At 42.4% G+C, this 17,772-nt stretch overlaps 1 long non-coding RNA gene across 5 annotated transcripts in view; it reads left to right on the top strand.

The window, feature by feature from the left end:
• The first annotated feature begins 16,264 nt into the window (after positions 1-16,264).
• The window catches only part of LOC109280470 (uncharacterized), a 30,741-nt gene continuing 29,233 nt past the window's right edge, over positions 16,265-17,772 (top strand). For all 5 annotated transcript variants that reach the window (XR_009460098.1, XR_009460097.1, XR_009460096.1 and 2 more), the window contains exon 1: positions 16,265-16,505. This is a non-coding gene — a long non-coding RNA (uncharacterized LOC109280470). The remainder of the gene's footprint in view (positions 16,506-17,772) is intronic.

The following is a 17,772-nucleotide window of genomic DNA, read 5'->3' as shown; positions in this document are numbered from 1 at the left end:
CAATGCAAACTGTGATGGGATGTGAAGAATAAGAGAGGGGTGTGCTTGTTTGTATGTTTTTGTTTTTGTCTATCATAAAAATATAAGTTGATAAATACAGATTTTGAATAATTTATGTAAGTTAGTTCAGTATTAAGGTTTCAGATAACTTGACTTAACCATCAGTCACCAAAGCTTCATACTATAGGAATTGCTTATCATCCAGTGCCAATCACCATATTATATGGCCATTATATGGCTAATTACAGAGTAACATGTGTGTCTCGGGGGATGGGGTGCCATGCACATGACCGGCACTGGCTATCAAAATGCCTGGCTCTGGCTCTGCCCTACGTTTATAATATGCCTGATTATTGCTATTATTGTACATTAAACTTGGTTTTAAGAAGAAAAAAGAGTTAGAAGAGAATGACACCAAAGTTGATGGGAAAGGCATGAAATTAGGCCTGTATAAGTAAAAACCATACAGGTATATTCATGTAATAGTGCCTGCTTTTTCTCACTTGGCTTGCCTTCAGTTCTTTTTAAACTTATTATTAAGATATGAAGATAGTGGATGACAATTTGAACGTTGGACAATGTACAACAGGAAAGGAAAGGAACTTGCCAAATAATAATTGAATGATTGGATGGATACTGTGATGAATATGAGGAGAGAAGAAATGAAATCTATTTTGACCATTCTTTCTGCAACTCAGTTATCATTTTCATCCAGGTTCTTATCTGTATTATTACAATTTCCCTCATTCTGGCTTTGGCAAATGTACTTTTTTCCCCCCTATTCATGTCTATTCAGAAGGATTCTGCTAGCAACTAGGGGGTGGCCAGTCTGGGGCAGTCACCTGACACAGACAAAATCCGGAGTCCAGTTTCCCAGGGAGTCAAGATGTGCCAAGAGTCTAAACCAGAGATCAAGTAATTGGAGAGAGGAAGCGCATGAGGGTTAGAAACAAGTACCTAGGTCTTTGCCCTGATAGACTACTGCAGGCTGGACCAAGCCTTTAAACAAGTGCTTCTCAGCCTTTCCAGGATCAAGACATCCCACCTTCAATTTTTTGGACATGATGAGAACCACTGGCTGAGAACCCCTGGCTGAGAACCACTGTTGGTGCTGCCACTGTAAGTCTGAAAGACACCTTAACAAAATGCTTTGCATGAGTAACACCATTTTGTCTTAACAAAACTAACTAAACAACACCAAAAGAAGAGTGAATAAGTCACTTCAGAGTGACCTCTATGTAACCCATGTCAGCGAAAAAGCTACAAGAGGATGTGGTAGCATTTCAAGACAGCAGAATATATACAGATGGCAGTCTAAGACTAATGGTAATGACCGCTATGAAAGATGACTGGTGGATATTTATGACATAGAATAAACAAGAGAGAACTATAAAAAAGAAAAAGAGTATATAAAAACCTAAGGAAAAAGACACGGGCAGGGGGAACCAACACACAGGAAAAGAAGAAATATCACTTACTTGAACCCCAGAGGAGTGATGGATGCCTGGCCAGATGAATGCCTGGCCAGATGAAATCACTGTATCCACTGGAAAGCTTCTATAAGAATATCTTAGTTGACTGCTAGAGCTTGCTTAGAGTGTCAGTGTTACATTTAATGCTTTGCTTAAATATTGGCATTGCTTATGTGTTTAATAAGTTAGGATTTCAGACCAGTATAGTCTGACTGATCACTTTATTTCTATTCACCCCACCCCTTAACTAAACTTAATACACCACCACATTTTACCTCAGTGCTTCTTATCTAGGTTTTGCTGCTTCCAGGTGAAAATGTCCTGTGTGCCAGTGGAACAGCCAGCCTAGGAAGAGCTGTGCCACATGCATATGCTGTCCCTGTATTAAGGCTCTCTCATCAGCCTAATCAGAGAGCAGACAGCTTTGCTTCATGCATTAGAGAGTCTTAATGCAGGGGAGTACACAAAGCAAGCAGGTCTGCATAACCTCTACTGCCATGGCACACCTGCTTCATGGCTGGAAATGGCCAGGCCTTTTGCCTGTGGTCACAGGGGATTGGCTAACCTGATTACCCTAGCTGGGGGCCAGAGCACTGACCCAAACTTTCTGCAGGTGGCACCTGTTGCCCTGCAGCTTCACAGAAGTAATTGTCCTTATTTTGTGATTGGGTCAAGCTCTGCCCTTATTACACTTTCCTAGCCCAGAGGTTGGCAACCTTTTTCCACTGCAGGCTGCTGCTTGCAACCCTGTTTCTGCTGAGGTCTGCATCCCTGCACCCCCAGCAATCAGCAAGTGCTGGGAAGGTAATAGATAGAAAAAGATAGATGCTGGGACTCTGGGGATGCTTCCTCTGATGCAGCAGTGAGAACAAAAATGAACATGGCAGACAATAGGACCCAGGGGGCCCATCCTCTGCAGATGTGGTGGGATTGTGCTGAGATCCCCAAAGCTGCTGGCAGATCATGTGTTGTCAACACCAGCTGTCTGAGTCCACTGCTTTGACCATATTCATTTCTTTGCATCCCTTCACCAGCTCCCCTTTCTCTAATGGATCAAGTATGCTGGTAATCTCCTTGTTTTCCCTTTCAAGGCTTTCCATGGCTTATCCCCATCATATTATGTCTCGCTCGTGATCAGTTTGATGACTTCGATCAGGCAGTGAGGATTTCATTCTGTTTAAGTTTTCAGACGATGATATTAGTGCTTCCATCAGTGTTCCCTTCATGTTTAGGAGGAGTTCCTGTAAAACTACCTCAAAATCTTCCTTCAAGTCCTCCTTAAAACTCTCTTTTACCCTGAAGCTTAGCAAAACTGACAGCAGCCATTCACGTACTGTGATCATTGCCTACAAGACTGACCAATGATGTCCTATTATTTCTTTGCATCCCTGCTCTCTGTTTTCGGTTGTCTCATATTTCTATTGTAAGCTTTTGGGAGAAGAGGCGATTTTGTTTTTATAAAGCACCTAGTTCAGTGAGGTCATCATCCCTGACCAGGATTTCTAGACACTTAAATAATATGAATGATAAAGAAGCATGAAGAAGAAATGAAGGTCAATGTTCAAGTGGAGTTCAGGCTACGTAGTTTGTTGAAAGTGATGCAAAACTTTAGCTAAATGGAGAAGAGGAGTAGAAGCCACTGAAAATATTTGAAAGAGAAACATGGGATTTGAAATAGGGGATGTGCATAGTACCTAGTGTACTAATATCTTTTTAAAGTAAAATCTTCAGGCACAGGACTTCATGTGATGCTATAGTTTTTTGCTTTGTATTTTACCAGCTGTAACATTTCCTCTTCATCTATAATTATATACTAATTAAAGATGATAATGATAATGATAATGTTGATGCAGCTACACAGACATGGATATTCAGCAATTTTTAAATGAAACCCCAGAAAATCATAGATGCTAGATGTTAGGGTCAGAAGGGACCTCAATAGATCATCGTGTCTGACCCCCAAAAATAAAAAGCTCAAAAAGAAAACCCTAAGTTGTAATAGGGCAATGTAAGTTCTATGAAACATTCTCAAAGGCTATAAGCTGGAGGGAAGAATTTCAGCCTGCTGTGTCCCACATACAAGAAGAAAGGCAAATATACTGGACACTGGAGCAGGGATGCCTACTTCTGAATGCTTAGATACATTTTCACACTGAAACACACTGGGTGTTAAAAACTATAGTTTTATTCATGATCAATTTTTCACGTAAATGGCTATTTATAATCTTCCTTAATATAATCATTACTTCAGACTGCATTTTTCATGATACCAGCAAAAGAGAGCAAGAAGGAACAATCATGATTTTATTGTTATTTTAAAAATAAACATCCTAAAATTTTCAAAGAATTTTGGCCAAGAAAAAAAGTGAAATTCTAATACATTTTAAAATGGTTGGGTTTAAAAGGCCCTCAGCATCATAATGTGTTGAAACAAGCCCAAAGATTCAACTTTTATTTCTTTACTAATTAAAACCCACAAAACATTTGCGATTAATTTTTTATTGAAAAAGTATTTCTTTAAATACAGGAATTTTAGTTATCCTTTGACTGAATAATTGTACAAAGGCCCTATCCAGAGAAGACAGGGGATGATGCATTGGGTGCTGGAAGCTCAGGCATGCTCAGGGAAGCTCAGGCGTGGCAGGATTCCAGTGCCCCATTCACCATGCCCGCTACCTTCTTTGCCTACCAGCACACCCAGCCATCCTCCCCCACACTGCCCCACCTCCTCCAGGGAGGGCAGACTCTTCTCCCCCAGGGCGGGGGTCAGATCCAGGGAACTTCAGATTCAGACTCTCCTGCTGCCTTCCCTTTCCAAGTCCATTCCCAGGCAGTCCCAGGTGGCAGGAAGGTGGCAGGGACAGTGAATGGGGCACCAGAAGCACACTAAGCCTGAGCTTCACCCAGCACTCCCAGGCTTCCAGTGCCCCATACACCATTGGATCTGGCAGGTGCTACCTGCAAGCTGGGGCTGCACTCACACAGCTAGCACCCCATCTTGGCAGTCCCCAGGGGCACTGGTGCTATGGAGGGAAGCACCCTCCACCCTTTCCTCCCCCAGGTCAGGGGCTGCACAGCCTGGCAGCAGCTTGCATAGACAGGCTCTGCTGAAGGAAAAAATAAAGTGACAAGGGGCCTGATCTTTTTTTTCTCTCCTGGAGCCTGCATGCAGCTCCTGCAGGAAAGTGATCTGCCAGCAGGTCATGCAGCCCCTGAGCTACAGGGGACCCTGGTGCTTCCCTCATAAGCACCAGCACCCCCGGGCAGCACCCACCTGCTTTGGAAGAAGAGGGCAGGTTCCGGAGAAAAAAAGGGCTGGGCCCCCCTTTTCTGTTTTTGTTTTTTTTCTGCAGAGCCTGCCCGCTCCATGGGGAGGGGGGGGGGGGAGGGGGGGGAGGGGGCTGGTGCTTCATTCTACCTCTGAGTTGCCTGCATATCTTTTTTAAATGCCTCAGGATCTACAATAATAACATACTTATTCTGTCTGTCTGCAGGACTTTGATTTGTTGTCTCAGAAGGCATTGTGATTGGCTGTCAAGGCAACCAGAGTGCTCTGGACAGACAGGATAAGCCTATTATTATTATAGATTGTGCACAGATATTAAGGAAATGATTGGATTCATCCATTAAAATTCAGAGTCTAAAGAACATTCTGTTTTATTCATGTATTTAGCAAGTCACTGTTGAGGTCAATGAACTTTACATCCAGTTTTTTTTAATGCCCATGACAAAAAGATGGGGCAGAACATTAGCCTCTTTTATCCTAGACATAACATTGATGGGAAATATGAATTCCTAATCAAGAAAAGAACAGAGCCATCAGGGCTTAAACTTGAACTGCTACTTTTGTTTTAATAGGGAAAAAAAGAGTTGTTAATACAACCAATCTAGCACAGGTACTCATGTGGCCCAATTATTGCTGTATTTGAGCATCTGACAACACTCCTGAGAGAACAGGAAGAGCTATTAACCCCATTTACAACTAAGAAACTAAAGCACAAAGAGACTAGGTGCCCAAGGTCACACTGGAAATCAATGATAGAAAAAGGAATTAAGGTCAGGTCTCTTGAGCACTAGGCAAGTGCCCTAGCTACTGGACCATCTTTCTTATAATGCTTGTGAAAGTTACTGCACTGACATCTCTAGAGAGCAAATTCCTATAGTAAAAGAAGAGTTATAACTGAAGTGAATTTCTTCTGCTGGCCCATGTTCACATTCACCCTGCTCTAATGGGACACATTTAGTAATGGAAGAGCAATTTAGATTTTGTTCCTATTTAGTCCTGTGTATCCCTAGAGATTTCTAACAGAGCATTCATTAACATCAGCTATAATGGTAGATTTACAAAAAAGGGGTATCTGACAAATAGATATTGAAATGAGAGAATTGGATATTTTTCACATAAGATGCCAAATGTCCTTAGGATGACCTTGACTTTCTGCCTGTAGATTTGAATTAGCAGCATCGAGTTTAAAGGTTCAGTATCTTAATAGTGGACTTCCACCATTTATCTCCTCATCAGACTGAGAATTTGAATGGAACAAACTGGGTTTAACACTTGAAATGTATCCTTGTTAAAAGTCAGTTTCATGTGGAAATACTGAATTTGGGGGTCCACATATTCTAACATTATAATTTTAAAGTTAGATTTTGAGGCGGGATATATATATATATATTTATATATATTTATATATATATATATATATAAAACTGGATGCTTCTCATAGTTGAACAGCCAGCAGTTCCTCTGCATTGAGCGAGAGAAATTGCTTACTGCAATCTAGACCTATACTTACACACCCAGATAACAGGCATCTTGGAAATATCATAGATTAAAAGAAAGAAAGCAAGCAAGCCCTGGGCATGCTTTCAATTTACTAAAACCTTAGCTAATAACAAAGCTCAGTGCCTGCAAGGACAAGCCACCTTTGTTGTCTGGGAAATGCCATCCATGAAAATACATTTTACAGTAGATTATAATGAGGAGAGCTATTTTATCGCCTATTTGAGAAAACTCTGGGGGCACTTCAGTCACAAGTGCTGTAAATCAGATCCATCTCTGTCCCATTTCAATGTCTATAAACACTTCATTTGAAGCTCTGGCAGCCTTTGTGTACGTAGCTCCTGGGACCCAGAAAGAAAAGCCTTTTAGAAAAATGGCCGAATTGATTCTTAAATATTAAATTCCTATCTGTAGGATGGGTTCCTCACTGCTAGAGGGCTTTGACAGATTTAAAGTTGGCTGTTTCCAAATGCTTGTGGTTTTCACTAACTCAGATTATAGGCAGCTTCTCATCTTTTCTGCTGATGCCTCAGTGGATGGCCTCAGGGTATGACAAAGTCAGTTAGAAGGAAGGTGGAGTGAAATTCAATCAATTATTTGAGAAAGTCTTTCAGTAAAATCTCCTTTCAGTATCTAGCATATTGCTTGCCATTTTTGGACTCTTAAATATACTATGGCAAAGTTAATCACCAGCATAAAATAATCATGTGGGTTTTTTGTAACTAATTAGGAAGGCATATTCATTTAAACTGACTTTCCATCATGAGTTTTCAAAGATGATGACCAGCAGCTCTGCAATTACATCAGCCAACTCCCACAGCGCCCCTGTGTGCATCCCATCCAGGCCCATGGACTTGTATATGCCCAGCTTTTCTAAATAGTCCCTAACCTGTTCTTTCAACCCTGTTGGCTGCTCACCTCCTCCCCAAACTCTGATGCCGGGTGCAATAGTCTGAGAGCTGACCTTGCCTGTGAAGACTGAGGTGAAAATGGCATGGAGTACTTCAGCCTTTTCTACATCGTCTGTCATCTGTGATATAAATTTAGATACCAGTTTCCACCAGTCAAAAAGTTCAGATTTTACTACTTGTAGTATACTTATGGCCTGTAAAATGACTCTGAAAAGGACATCATGGGACAGCATACTTATGCTCCATGGTAATTTCTTGTTCTAATTGGTACAGTTTCTGGGTTTTAAAGATATTTTTCCTAATCATAGAATCATAAAGTTGGAAGGGACCTCAGAAGTCACCTAGTCCAACCCTCCTGTATAACTGTAGGGTATACTGTTCCTAAACTATCCCAGACAGGTATATAGAATCATTTGTTAGTCTACTTCTGCACATTTTACTCTTGTTCTAACCACTGAGCTATATTCTTTCTGCTTCCTATGTGTTTCCTGTGCCCTCCCGCCAATCGGTATTAAAGATTGTTACATCATAGCAGATCATTTTCGGAGAATCTAGGAAGAAGACTGTATAGTACAATCTGTAGTCTCTTCTGGAAATACTTGACCATGAGAATTCAAGGACAATCTGAGGTGATGTTAGGCTATGCTATGCTTAGTTTGAGGTGCAGAGGACCAGAGGCCTAAGTTCAATAGCTTTAATTAAAAATATTTTTTCTATTCATTGTGGTGCTATGGTTTTTCTTTGCAATATTGGGGATTATATATAGAATCCATCTACTCTCCTATAGGTGTCTTGAAGTCTCAAGACTTACCAAAGTAAGTGTTGTTGATATAGACAATAGTGTGGCGGACTTACCAATTCAACCTGGCTTGAACAGGCTCAGAAAATCTTCATTGCAACTGGTGGAGCCCCTCTACCAATCAGGGAGGGGCTGGGCAAGGCTGGCCCTACTCCTTACACAGAGTTAGAGGGCAAAGAGCCTCCTGGATCTGATTGAAGCCTGCGTTCTGCAGGTCTGGCAAGCTTTTGGAGGTGGAGCCTCTGGAATAAGTAAAAGGAGCTGTGTGCCCAGCACACAGCAGATGTGTTGAGGGACAGAGGAGCTGGCAGGGGCTAAGAAGAGCTGGGGAGAGCTGCCCAGCAGGTAGAAGCTGTAGTCCAGAAGAGCCCTGGAAGATTCCCTCAGTGGAACCAGAGCAGTGAGTGGTTTCAGCTACAGCCCCAGCCAGTGCACAGAGTGGTGTATGGGACAGACCCTGGGAGCTGCAGGAGGAAGCTTGGGTCTCTGGACACTTGGTGCACATAGTAGCGCATGGAGCCACCAGACCCTGGTAGCAATATGTGGCAGCTTGGGTCTGCTACCCTTGGTGTGCAGCGAAGGACTCAGTGCATGCAGCAATGCATGGCCATACCCTGGGAGCAGCGCCAAGCTGCTTGCATTTGCAACCCTGACCTGGCATAAAGCCAGGCACCCAGGACACACCAGTGTGGTATGGCAGAGGTCCAGCGGGGCCTGGGTTTCGAGACCCACACAAGGTGGCCCAAACCCCAACGGAGGACAAAAGGCAAGGCCCTGAGTGGCCCTGACAAGGCAGCCATGGCTCCAGGAGTCCCTCCAGCCTGCTCCCTGGATCCATGAGTACCCGGGGAATGGGTTACTCCCCCAGGAGCAGTGCCAGGGTTTGGCACCCTAGGGGAATGCCCAGTGGTCTCCGTACCTGGAAGGAGGGGGGACTTGCACCTCATATTTTGTAAATAGTTATTTATATATTATTATCCTTTAATGTGACCTGGGTTATATCATCTATCTGAGGTTTACCTGTATTTACTTGCTGTTCTTGTCTGAACTTACCTGTTGATACCTGTTGTTTATCTGCCTTTGTTTTACTTACCTGTTGCAGACAACTGCTTACCTGTGTGGGGACCCATGCTCTTTTGAGGTAGTGGTCCCTTGTCCCTTTGATTATAGAGCATAATGTTATTTGGGTGATGTGGATATTGTATATATTTCCCAACACTCTCTTATAAATCTGAAAATATTGTTACCTGTGTACTAATAAACCTTTAAATAGTTAAGCTGTCCTGGCCTGACTCTGTAGAGGATTGGAGGGCCGGGCTGGCCCACACAGCAGACCTCTCTCACAGCCTGCTCCTGCCTGGCCACCCATCCCCTCCAATTGAAGGGGAGGGAGGCATTTACTAGGGTGCATGCAGGGTTACAGTAGAATACTATTGATTTCAATAAACCCTAAAGAAACAGATTTTTCTAGATCCAGTAAAAAGGAGCTAATTCCTTTTTATTCTCATACCTACTATAGCAGGAAACCAGGGACTCCCTGTTATTATAGAGAAGGAGGTAGCAGTGGGGAAGAGTTCAGGTGGACCAGGCAGCTCGCTAAGGAGTAGAAAGACAGAATGCCTGGATATAGTAGGCTGGAGAGGTGCTTATTTCTGAGATCATAGCACTGCCATAGTCTGATAGGGCAGAGAAGGGTGAGGACAGCAGTCTATCTACTGCAAGGTTAGCTGCACCACAGCAATAGCACAGCATTTAATTCCTATTACCTGCAATTGGAAGCAGCTCTGAAGTCCAACTAGTTAGCCTAAAGAAAGGCAGTTGTGGTGGTTGGGAGATCACAAGACCTGGAGGGGTGGGATCTAGGCCTTATATAAGTCCAGGTCTTGAGCCTAGGAGACAGTCTGTCTCTGCAGGTGGCCAAAGAAAGAGCTCCTCTGTGATGGCTGTGGTTGAGAGAATGCCCGAGGAATCCTAACTATTATGCTGCCATGAAATTGGTCCTGTGCTACATCAAGGATGAAAGACTGCTGGAGACTTTATGCCAGGTGGGTTACTAATAAAGAACTGTGAGTTACCTGTGAGGTGGACTTTCTTATGCAGCCAGGAGGGCTGGTTTTGGTTATAGTCAGGGGGCTCAACTTTTCTGTTATGACGTGCTCTGGTGGATTAGTTTGGGACTCAAAAGGGGAGATTTGAAGGTCCCATTAGTGCCCAAGGGGAATGTGACTGACTTAAGCCCTGTCAGGGGCCCCACTCAAGTCACTGACTGTGCTAGAGGGCCGAGAGTCGTATAGGGGCAGAGACAGGGGCCAGAGAGCCCAGCATTGCCCTAGAGGGGCAAGAACTGGAGCCTGAAGCCCATGAGGGTCACAACTATGGCCCAGGAGAGGTGAGAATCAGGTTCAGGGGCCCATCGCCCAAAGAAGTGAGACCTGGGGCCTGGAGGAGTGAGATAAAAGGCAAGGGCCCATAGTATCAAGAGGGGCAGAGACAGATTAGAAAATGATATTCTTGACAGGGACAGGAGAAAGAAACTGGAGTTGAAGGCCCACTGAAGTGTTCAATTGTTGATACCTGCGAGGCATATGCATGACTAGAGCAAAGGTCAGAGGCCATGGATAGCTTATAGGACTCAAGGTGAACAGAGACATTGGCTGGACGAGTATGCCAAACCATCAAGACCTTTGGATTTGGACAGTCTTCAAACTCCTAATTTTTCCCCTTAAAGTACCATCAAAGGTATGGCAGGAGAGTAAAAGGGAGAGATCCAAGACCCAGAGGTCACCAGAGGCAGATCCCACCACCCAGGCCCCTTTGATCTGCTACATCTATATTTTAATGCATCTAATTTAAGAAATAAATATGTTTTCTAAAAATATTTTGCAATTTTCACAGACTGAGACCTTTTTTGTATTCTTATGGTTATAAGAATATTCTTCAACATCCCTTTAAACACAAACACAAACCAGAGTATTCTTCTTCTATACACATCATCTGTAGGAAAAAGGGGAAATGGTAGTAGACCCAGGTTCACTCTTTTCCTATTTAAGCAAGGTGTTTTTTTTTTTTCTTCAAATTGTCCAATGAATAGTCAGACACTATAGCGAACAGGCTACTCTTGAGGGGTGGACCCCATGCAATGGTTAAAATCCCTTAGTTTTGATTTATAACCATGTTCACTCAATTTTTGCTTCTCTTATACATAAGGGAAGCAGCAGCCAGGGAAGAAGCCAACACCAGGTGTCAATGTCCCTTCCATGAGTGTTCTTCTGTGGAAAACAGCTTTATCTTCTGATAGGGACCTGCTAATTAAAGCTGCCAGGAAAATGTAGTGAATCAGTATCTCCCTTAAATGCCTTGGCATTAACCCTTCTTAGTTGCCCTTCCCATTTTCTGGGTAAAATCAGCTATTTTATGACAAAGAAACTGCATCTTATTTTGAAAAGATAAGAGTCAAAAGAAAAACAACAGCTGGACTATAGAGTTCAGCTTTTATCCAAAAAAAATATATAGACAGAGAGAAATCTGAGGAGCAGGAATAATAACAATTTGGACAGGAGTTTGGAGTGCACTATGGAAGCAAAAGGTCTCGATAAAATCTTGGGCTACATCTAAAGTCAGCTTATGTCATGTGATAGGAAGGTAATAATCCTTTTTATTCCTTTTCAGTGAAAACCCATCAGGAAGCTTGGACCAAATTAATTCTGTTGTGTTTCCATGGAAGCTAAAGCAGTAGTGACTTGGTTCAGAAGTATAAAGACAAGCCAAAGGGATGTCTGGGAAGAGTAAGGACTGGCTTATGAAGAAAGATTAAAACAAGTTAAAGATGTATAGCTTGTCTAGCAAAAGATGTGGATGTGATCACTGTAGAAACATCTGAAAAGGCTCCAATTAGGGAGAGGAAGTTCTTAATATGATATAAGGGGGAACACAAGAAATAAGATGAAATTTAGAAAGGAGAAATTTAATTTGACTGTAAAATCCACCAGAATAAACTTCGTAGGAAAGTGGTAAAAATGAAATTCTTTGGTGTACTTTAAAAGTATCCAGCACAGATATGTAGTAAAGGACAATCTGTGTTTGGCAAGGAAAAGGATTGCATAACCTAGTTTGTCTTTTCCATCTTTTAGAGTCTTTAGTTCTATTTTCACTTGAATAGCCTGCCTTAAGCAAGCTCTGGCTATTTATACTTTTGTTCATCTAGTTTTAACCTCTGACATCTATAAGCAGTGTCAATGGAAGTCACACCAGCAAGGGAGTTTTCTCTAAGTAATATTTTTAGATCTTGAATGATCAAATGAAGATTGATCTCTTCCAAAGCTTCTCAGCATAGCAGCTGGGCTGTTTTTAATGCTCTCTTCAAAGTATTCATTGTAGAAAAAATGCACAGACAACTCTAAGCATGCAAGGCACTGTATGATTGCTTTAGCACTCATCCATCGCCAGTTAGATACTTAACACCCCTATGGTCTCTCCCTTACTAAAACTCCCTGCTTACAGTCAGAAGGCATGACTTATTTAAAGTGTATTTCCCCAGCAAATATGATGGATTATAAAACTGTTGTACTCTGAGTACTGCCAAGAGACATATTCCACAACTAAGTATCTATATAGTTATCATCTGCAGTCACCATTTGCTACACTCTTCTCCGCTTTCACAAGCTAAGCAAGGACAAGAAGAAATGAAAATATAATGGGATCCCTCCATGGAACACCTAAATGATATCAGATATGGTGCTGTTGATTCTGAAATAGTACTTTTAAAGTTACATAAATACTGACTGAAGATGCATTGCTTGAGGGTTTGTTCTTTGGTTGAAACATTAAACTGGGATCCTGCCCAAATATGTATAGTTTGTGTACAAAAACACATACACAAATGTTTAGGTGATACAATTAAGATATGAGAGTGTCGTAGAATAAAGAAGCGCTGTGGGTCTATTTCCTGTTGTCTATGCACAATAAACATTGGCTTTGGTTGAAAATCCACCCTAAAGATCCTATGGTATTTATCACCAAGTTTTATATAGGGCATTTTTACATGTGCTTCCAACACAACTCCCAGTACCTTTAATTAGTGAGTTGCACTAATTAAAAGCTCCCATGCATCACATGTATCAGTGGCCCAGAGAAATGGATGTCACAATGCTAAAGTCACTGCTGCTGCCAGCTCTTCCTCTGCTTGAACCTGTGAAATGTCTGTTCAGGCAGGAACGCTCATTGTTGAGGCTTCCTGGTTTGGCACTGTGGTGAACTGATGCTTGCAGGCTTTTTCCAGTGATAGCCAGGTGAGGGAGTGCCTGTAATATGACTGGTGCCTTCTGGTGGTGAGGCTCTAATAATGGGGTGGGCAAAATGTGGCCTGGGGGCCAGATGTGGCCTGCCGGGTCATTCTATCCGGCCCGCAGGGCCTCTAAAAATTTTAGAAAATTAATATTAATCTGCCTGAACTGCCTCTCATGTGGCCCTCAATGGCTTGCCAAAACTCAGTAAGCGGACCTCTGCCCAAAATAATTGCCTGCCCCTGCTCTAATGCATCCTCCGCCATGAGGATTTCATTGATTCAGTGTTGGAGGAGAATCTCTAGGAATACAGAGGAAGGACTGCCACAGGCAGAATTAGAGAATAAAGAGGATGTGGACTCCCAGGAAGGTGAAAGCTAGAAGCTTATGACCTCTGTCAGCAAGCAGAAGTCTTTATTTCTACCTGCAATGCTTTGCCTGGAGAACAAATCTGGAGCCCTAGCAAGAGGAGGAGGAGGAGCAGCAGCACATTCTGTTGGTGGAAGAGGGCAGGCCAGGTGTGCCTAAGGCTGGGAGGATTGAGACCCCTGCCACCAAGAGAAAGTGATGTGTGGTGATGTTTGAAGACTTCCTTCTGTGGGGCAATGGAGGCATCAATTTGCAAGCCTAACTTGTTGTCTCAGGAGATCCGCTGCTTGCCTGGAGCCTAGATTCATGGAAGAATTACTGAGACTCATCTGGCCCTCTGACTAAGACTCCATGCTGCTCATCCATGTGAGCATCAATGATATTGCTATGGTGGGCCCTGATCAGATCAAAGTGACTGCAGGTCTCTGGTTCAAGGGTGAAGAGGACAGAGGATCAGGCTTTTCTAACCATGAGATGTTGTTCCAAGAAGGATTACTAGGAAGAGATGGGATCTACTTGACAAAGAGAGGGAAGAACATCTTTGCAGATAGGCTTGCTATCCTAGTAAGGCACAATAACAGGTTTCTGATGGAACCTTTCCTTCATTTAATTAGAGTTCATTAAAGCTCTGCATTTTCAAAAAAGGATTTTATTCTGAATATAGTAACAAAAAATTTTAAAAACTGCATTGTCAGAAAATTCCTAGCAAACTGTATTCATTATACCATAGCAGAGAGGTGAAATTGACTGGATCCCAGTCTAACACCAGTTTCATTGCCTGATGTCCTTTTTCCACCATTCTTTCTTTCTCCATTGTTGTGATATTCAGCTATTATACAACAGCATGATGGGATCAGCATAACCACAAGTAAATCCATTTAGGCTATGCTGCTAATTTCCTTTTTTTTAACTCCTGGCTGCACAAATAACTTTTTTTTTTCCTCCAAAAAACACTGTATGTCTAGATAAGATATTTAATCTTTCCTAAAAAAATCAATATGGGTTTTTAAACCTCTTTATGGGTCAAAGACAATCAGCTTGATCTCAATATACTTTCAGATACTGTGTATACAAGGAGCCATCACAGAAGCATTTTTGATAAGGCCACATACAGTTATGGTGTACATAAACCCACAGGTCATAAGATCAGCTCAGTAGAACTGTAACTGAGGAATATAAGGACTAAAAAAGGCAAATTAAGGCCACAATTTGGTTGTGATCCTAATTCTAGACAGAATTTAAGCATGTGCTTTTTTAGAAGCTGTTGGCATTTGAAGACCTACAGAGAGTTAAGCATCTGTTTAAGCACTTTACCTGTAGAGTATGCATTAATGTTTTCTTGAATCAGAGCCTACATGTGTACCCAGTTAAAATCAAGGCTAAGTGTAGGAGTTATGGTCATGCTAGGCCACAGTTATTAGGGCTGTGTGAAGCTTCAGTTGTTGATTCAATTTGGTGGAGATTTGGCCCAATTAGACAGCTGAATCTCCAAATCTGAATCGAATCAGGAGACCCTTTAAACACTCCGAATCAAATCAGAACCCTCCGAATCGATTCAGAGAGATTTGATGATTTGGACATAGACACTGCTTTCAATGTTTTTTCTACGTACCTCAGGGTACCAGGCGGCTCATGAATGCTATGATGCTGGGACAGATGGAGAGTCCCACGGGAGTGCAAGGGGGTCCCCACTTCCAGTACACTTCTGGGTCTGCCACGGAGTATGCAGGGAACCCCACCCCTGTCCCCTGAATCGGTGACTGGTGTCTCCTGGATCTGGGGGAGCACCTGGGGTCCCCCCATAGCCAATCACTAAACTGAAGGGGCATGGGGGGGGGGTCCCCCACATGCTTGGCGGTAGACCCGGAAGCGGACTGGAAGTACTTCCAGTCCACTTTCAGGTCTGCCGCTGAGCATTGCCCCCCCTCCCGCCCATTCCTGTGGGACACCCTATCCACCCCACCATTGCAGTGTTCACAAGCTATGCCTGGTACCTCGAGGCATGTAGAAAAAACATTTAAAGCTATGTCTATGGCTGAACCACCGATTCTCCAAATCAGCATCGAATCTTCAGATTTGGATTTGGCTGAATCAAATCGAGACAGTGATCCAAACCAACTAATCAAATCACTGTCCCTGATTCAGGCTGAATCTGAATCCAAATTGAATATGACCCGTTTTGCAACCCTAATAGTTATGCTAAGCTATAATTAAGCTAAGGCACTGCAAAGGACCTTGGGAGTAGCAGGCTTCACTGACTGCTGGATGACCTGATAAAAGACTCAGTGAGCCAAAATGCTGGAGATACCCAAAGTCAGCAGGGAGTGAGCTTGGCCTGGGGGAGCTGAAGTTAACAAGAAATGAGCTACAGGTGTCTGGATTTGGCAAGAAACTATATAAAGGGGTAATTGAACAAAGAGAGAGATAAGACTTGGCAGAGGGTGGGGCATTTTGGTTGTAAAATACAAGAGTCACAAGACTAGCCCTTTTTTACTGATTTAAGGGTGTCAGTGCAGGTAATGCATCATTTACCATTATCCTGGCAGTTTTGCTGAGCTGGGTTGACTCACTAGCATTCTGTCCTAAACAACAATAAATCTATCTGAACTTTGGCCACTAAACACAAATTCGAGTCATTCTTTCTGCAGTATACCCGAGCTCCAGGAGCCTGGCTGCAGGCAACTGCCTCCAAGTGCATCCTGACCCAAGCAGCCTGAATACCAAGAGAGACATCGGCCAGGAGGCTGCTGGAAACACACCCACCTCCATGCACCTCAGAACAACACTGCGCAGAGAGAATCCCTAAATCAGTCCCAGGCTGGGCACAAGATCTGACAGATCAAACGTACTTCATGGTGAAGAGTTTTGAATTTTTACACAGCTGTCCAGGTAAAATAATTGTGCTTGATAACATTTTTAATGAACATCAACCCTGGTGTCCAGTAAGTAGTACCAAATCACATGAGGCAGGCACGGCTTTTCTGGTATCTTTTATCCAGCTTCTGTTAAAGCTGTTCCTCCTTGTAGAAAGAAATGCAAGAATCAGAGGTCAGAAGCAACATATGTATGCATGATATTTCCTTCTATTTAAGCATCCAATATGCTCACTGACTTTGTAGCCCAGTGACTTTGTAGCCTAGTGAGAATATATTTTGCAAGAAATAGTCATTGGATAAAATGTACCTACAGCGCTGGGACTTCTCCTCCCATCCAAGAGAATACCATTTTAGTAGGCTACAGAGTAACACTGTTTCATTTCCCATTTTTTCTCACTATGTGGCTAATTTCTGTTCATTTAATTTTTACAGTACTTACAGATACCAGTGAATCTCTTGGCTTCTGTCAGCATCAGTGACAAACTGAGGATTATTTACATGCAAGGATTTTTCTACTTGTATTTAGTGGCAATTAATGTTGAACATATGTGGTGTGTTTAGTTAAATCTGTACACAGTGGAAGAGATTTCAGCTGTTTAATAATCAAAGTTCTTTAAGAATTCAACACTGCTTGCATAAACCCAGTAATAAAATAGTCCCTGTGGCCCATTTACTTTCCAATACTTTTGGAATGTACCATCACATTCTGTCTTAACAATCCTTAATTGGAAGAGGATCTGGTATTTTCTAATACAAATTATTGCTTCTAGCTGCTGCACATACTACCTCATATAGAATACTGCAGACAATATTTAGTCATTCTTTCTCTAAGGCACTTTCTTATAGATTTTCCCAGTTGTGGACAGCAATATGTAGTTTAGAAAGGAAGAGTTTTTGACCCCACTATATAGTTGAGAATCTGAAGTATAGAAAGGACCAGATCTGATGAAAGGCTTAAGCACTTAAAATGGATTCAGAAAGAAGCGATTAAGTCCAGTCTTACAAACTTGAAAAAGTCCTATGCAGCTATTGCCTAAATCAATAGATATTTGTTGCCTGAAGCTACACCTTTGAACCTGCATAAAATGCTTCAGTTTTGACAGAGCTAAGTAGCTAGACACCTAGCTTATGGTTAAGATCAAACTAGATCTGGAAATTAGGAGCTAATTTCACTCTATATGCCTACATGGTGCATATATAGCCACATAACTCCAACATTTTGGCATTTGTGCACAGTTTGCAGTTAAACATTGCCTACATCAGCCTATTGAGCATGCTGA

The sequence above is a fragment of the Alligator mississippiensis genome, chromosome 2, assembly GCF_030867095.1.
Source record: "Alligator mississippiensis isolate rAllMis1 chromosome 2, rAllMis1, whole genome shotgun sequence".
NCBI classification, from domain to species: Eukaryota; Metazoa; Chordata; order Crocodylia; family Alligatoridae; genus Alligator; species Alligator mississippiensis.
This window is presented reverse-complemented; position numbering and strand designations above follow the sequence as displayed.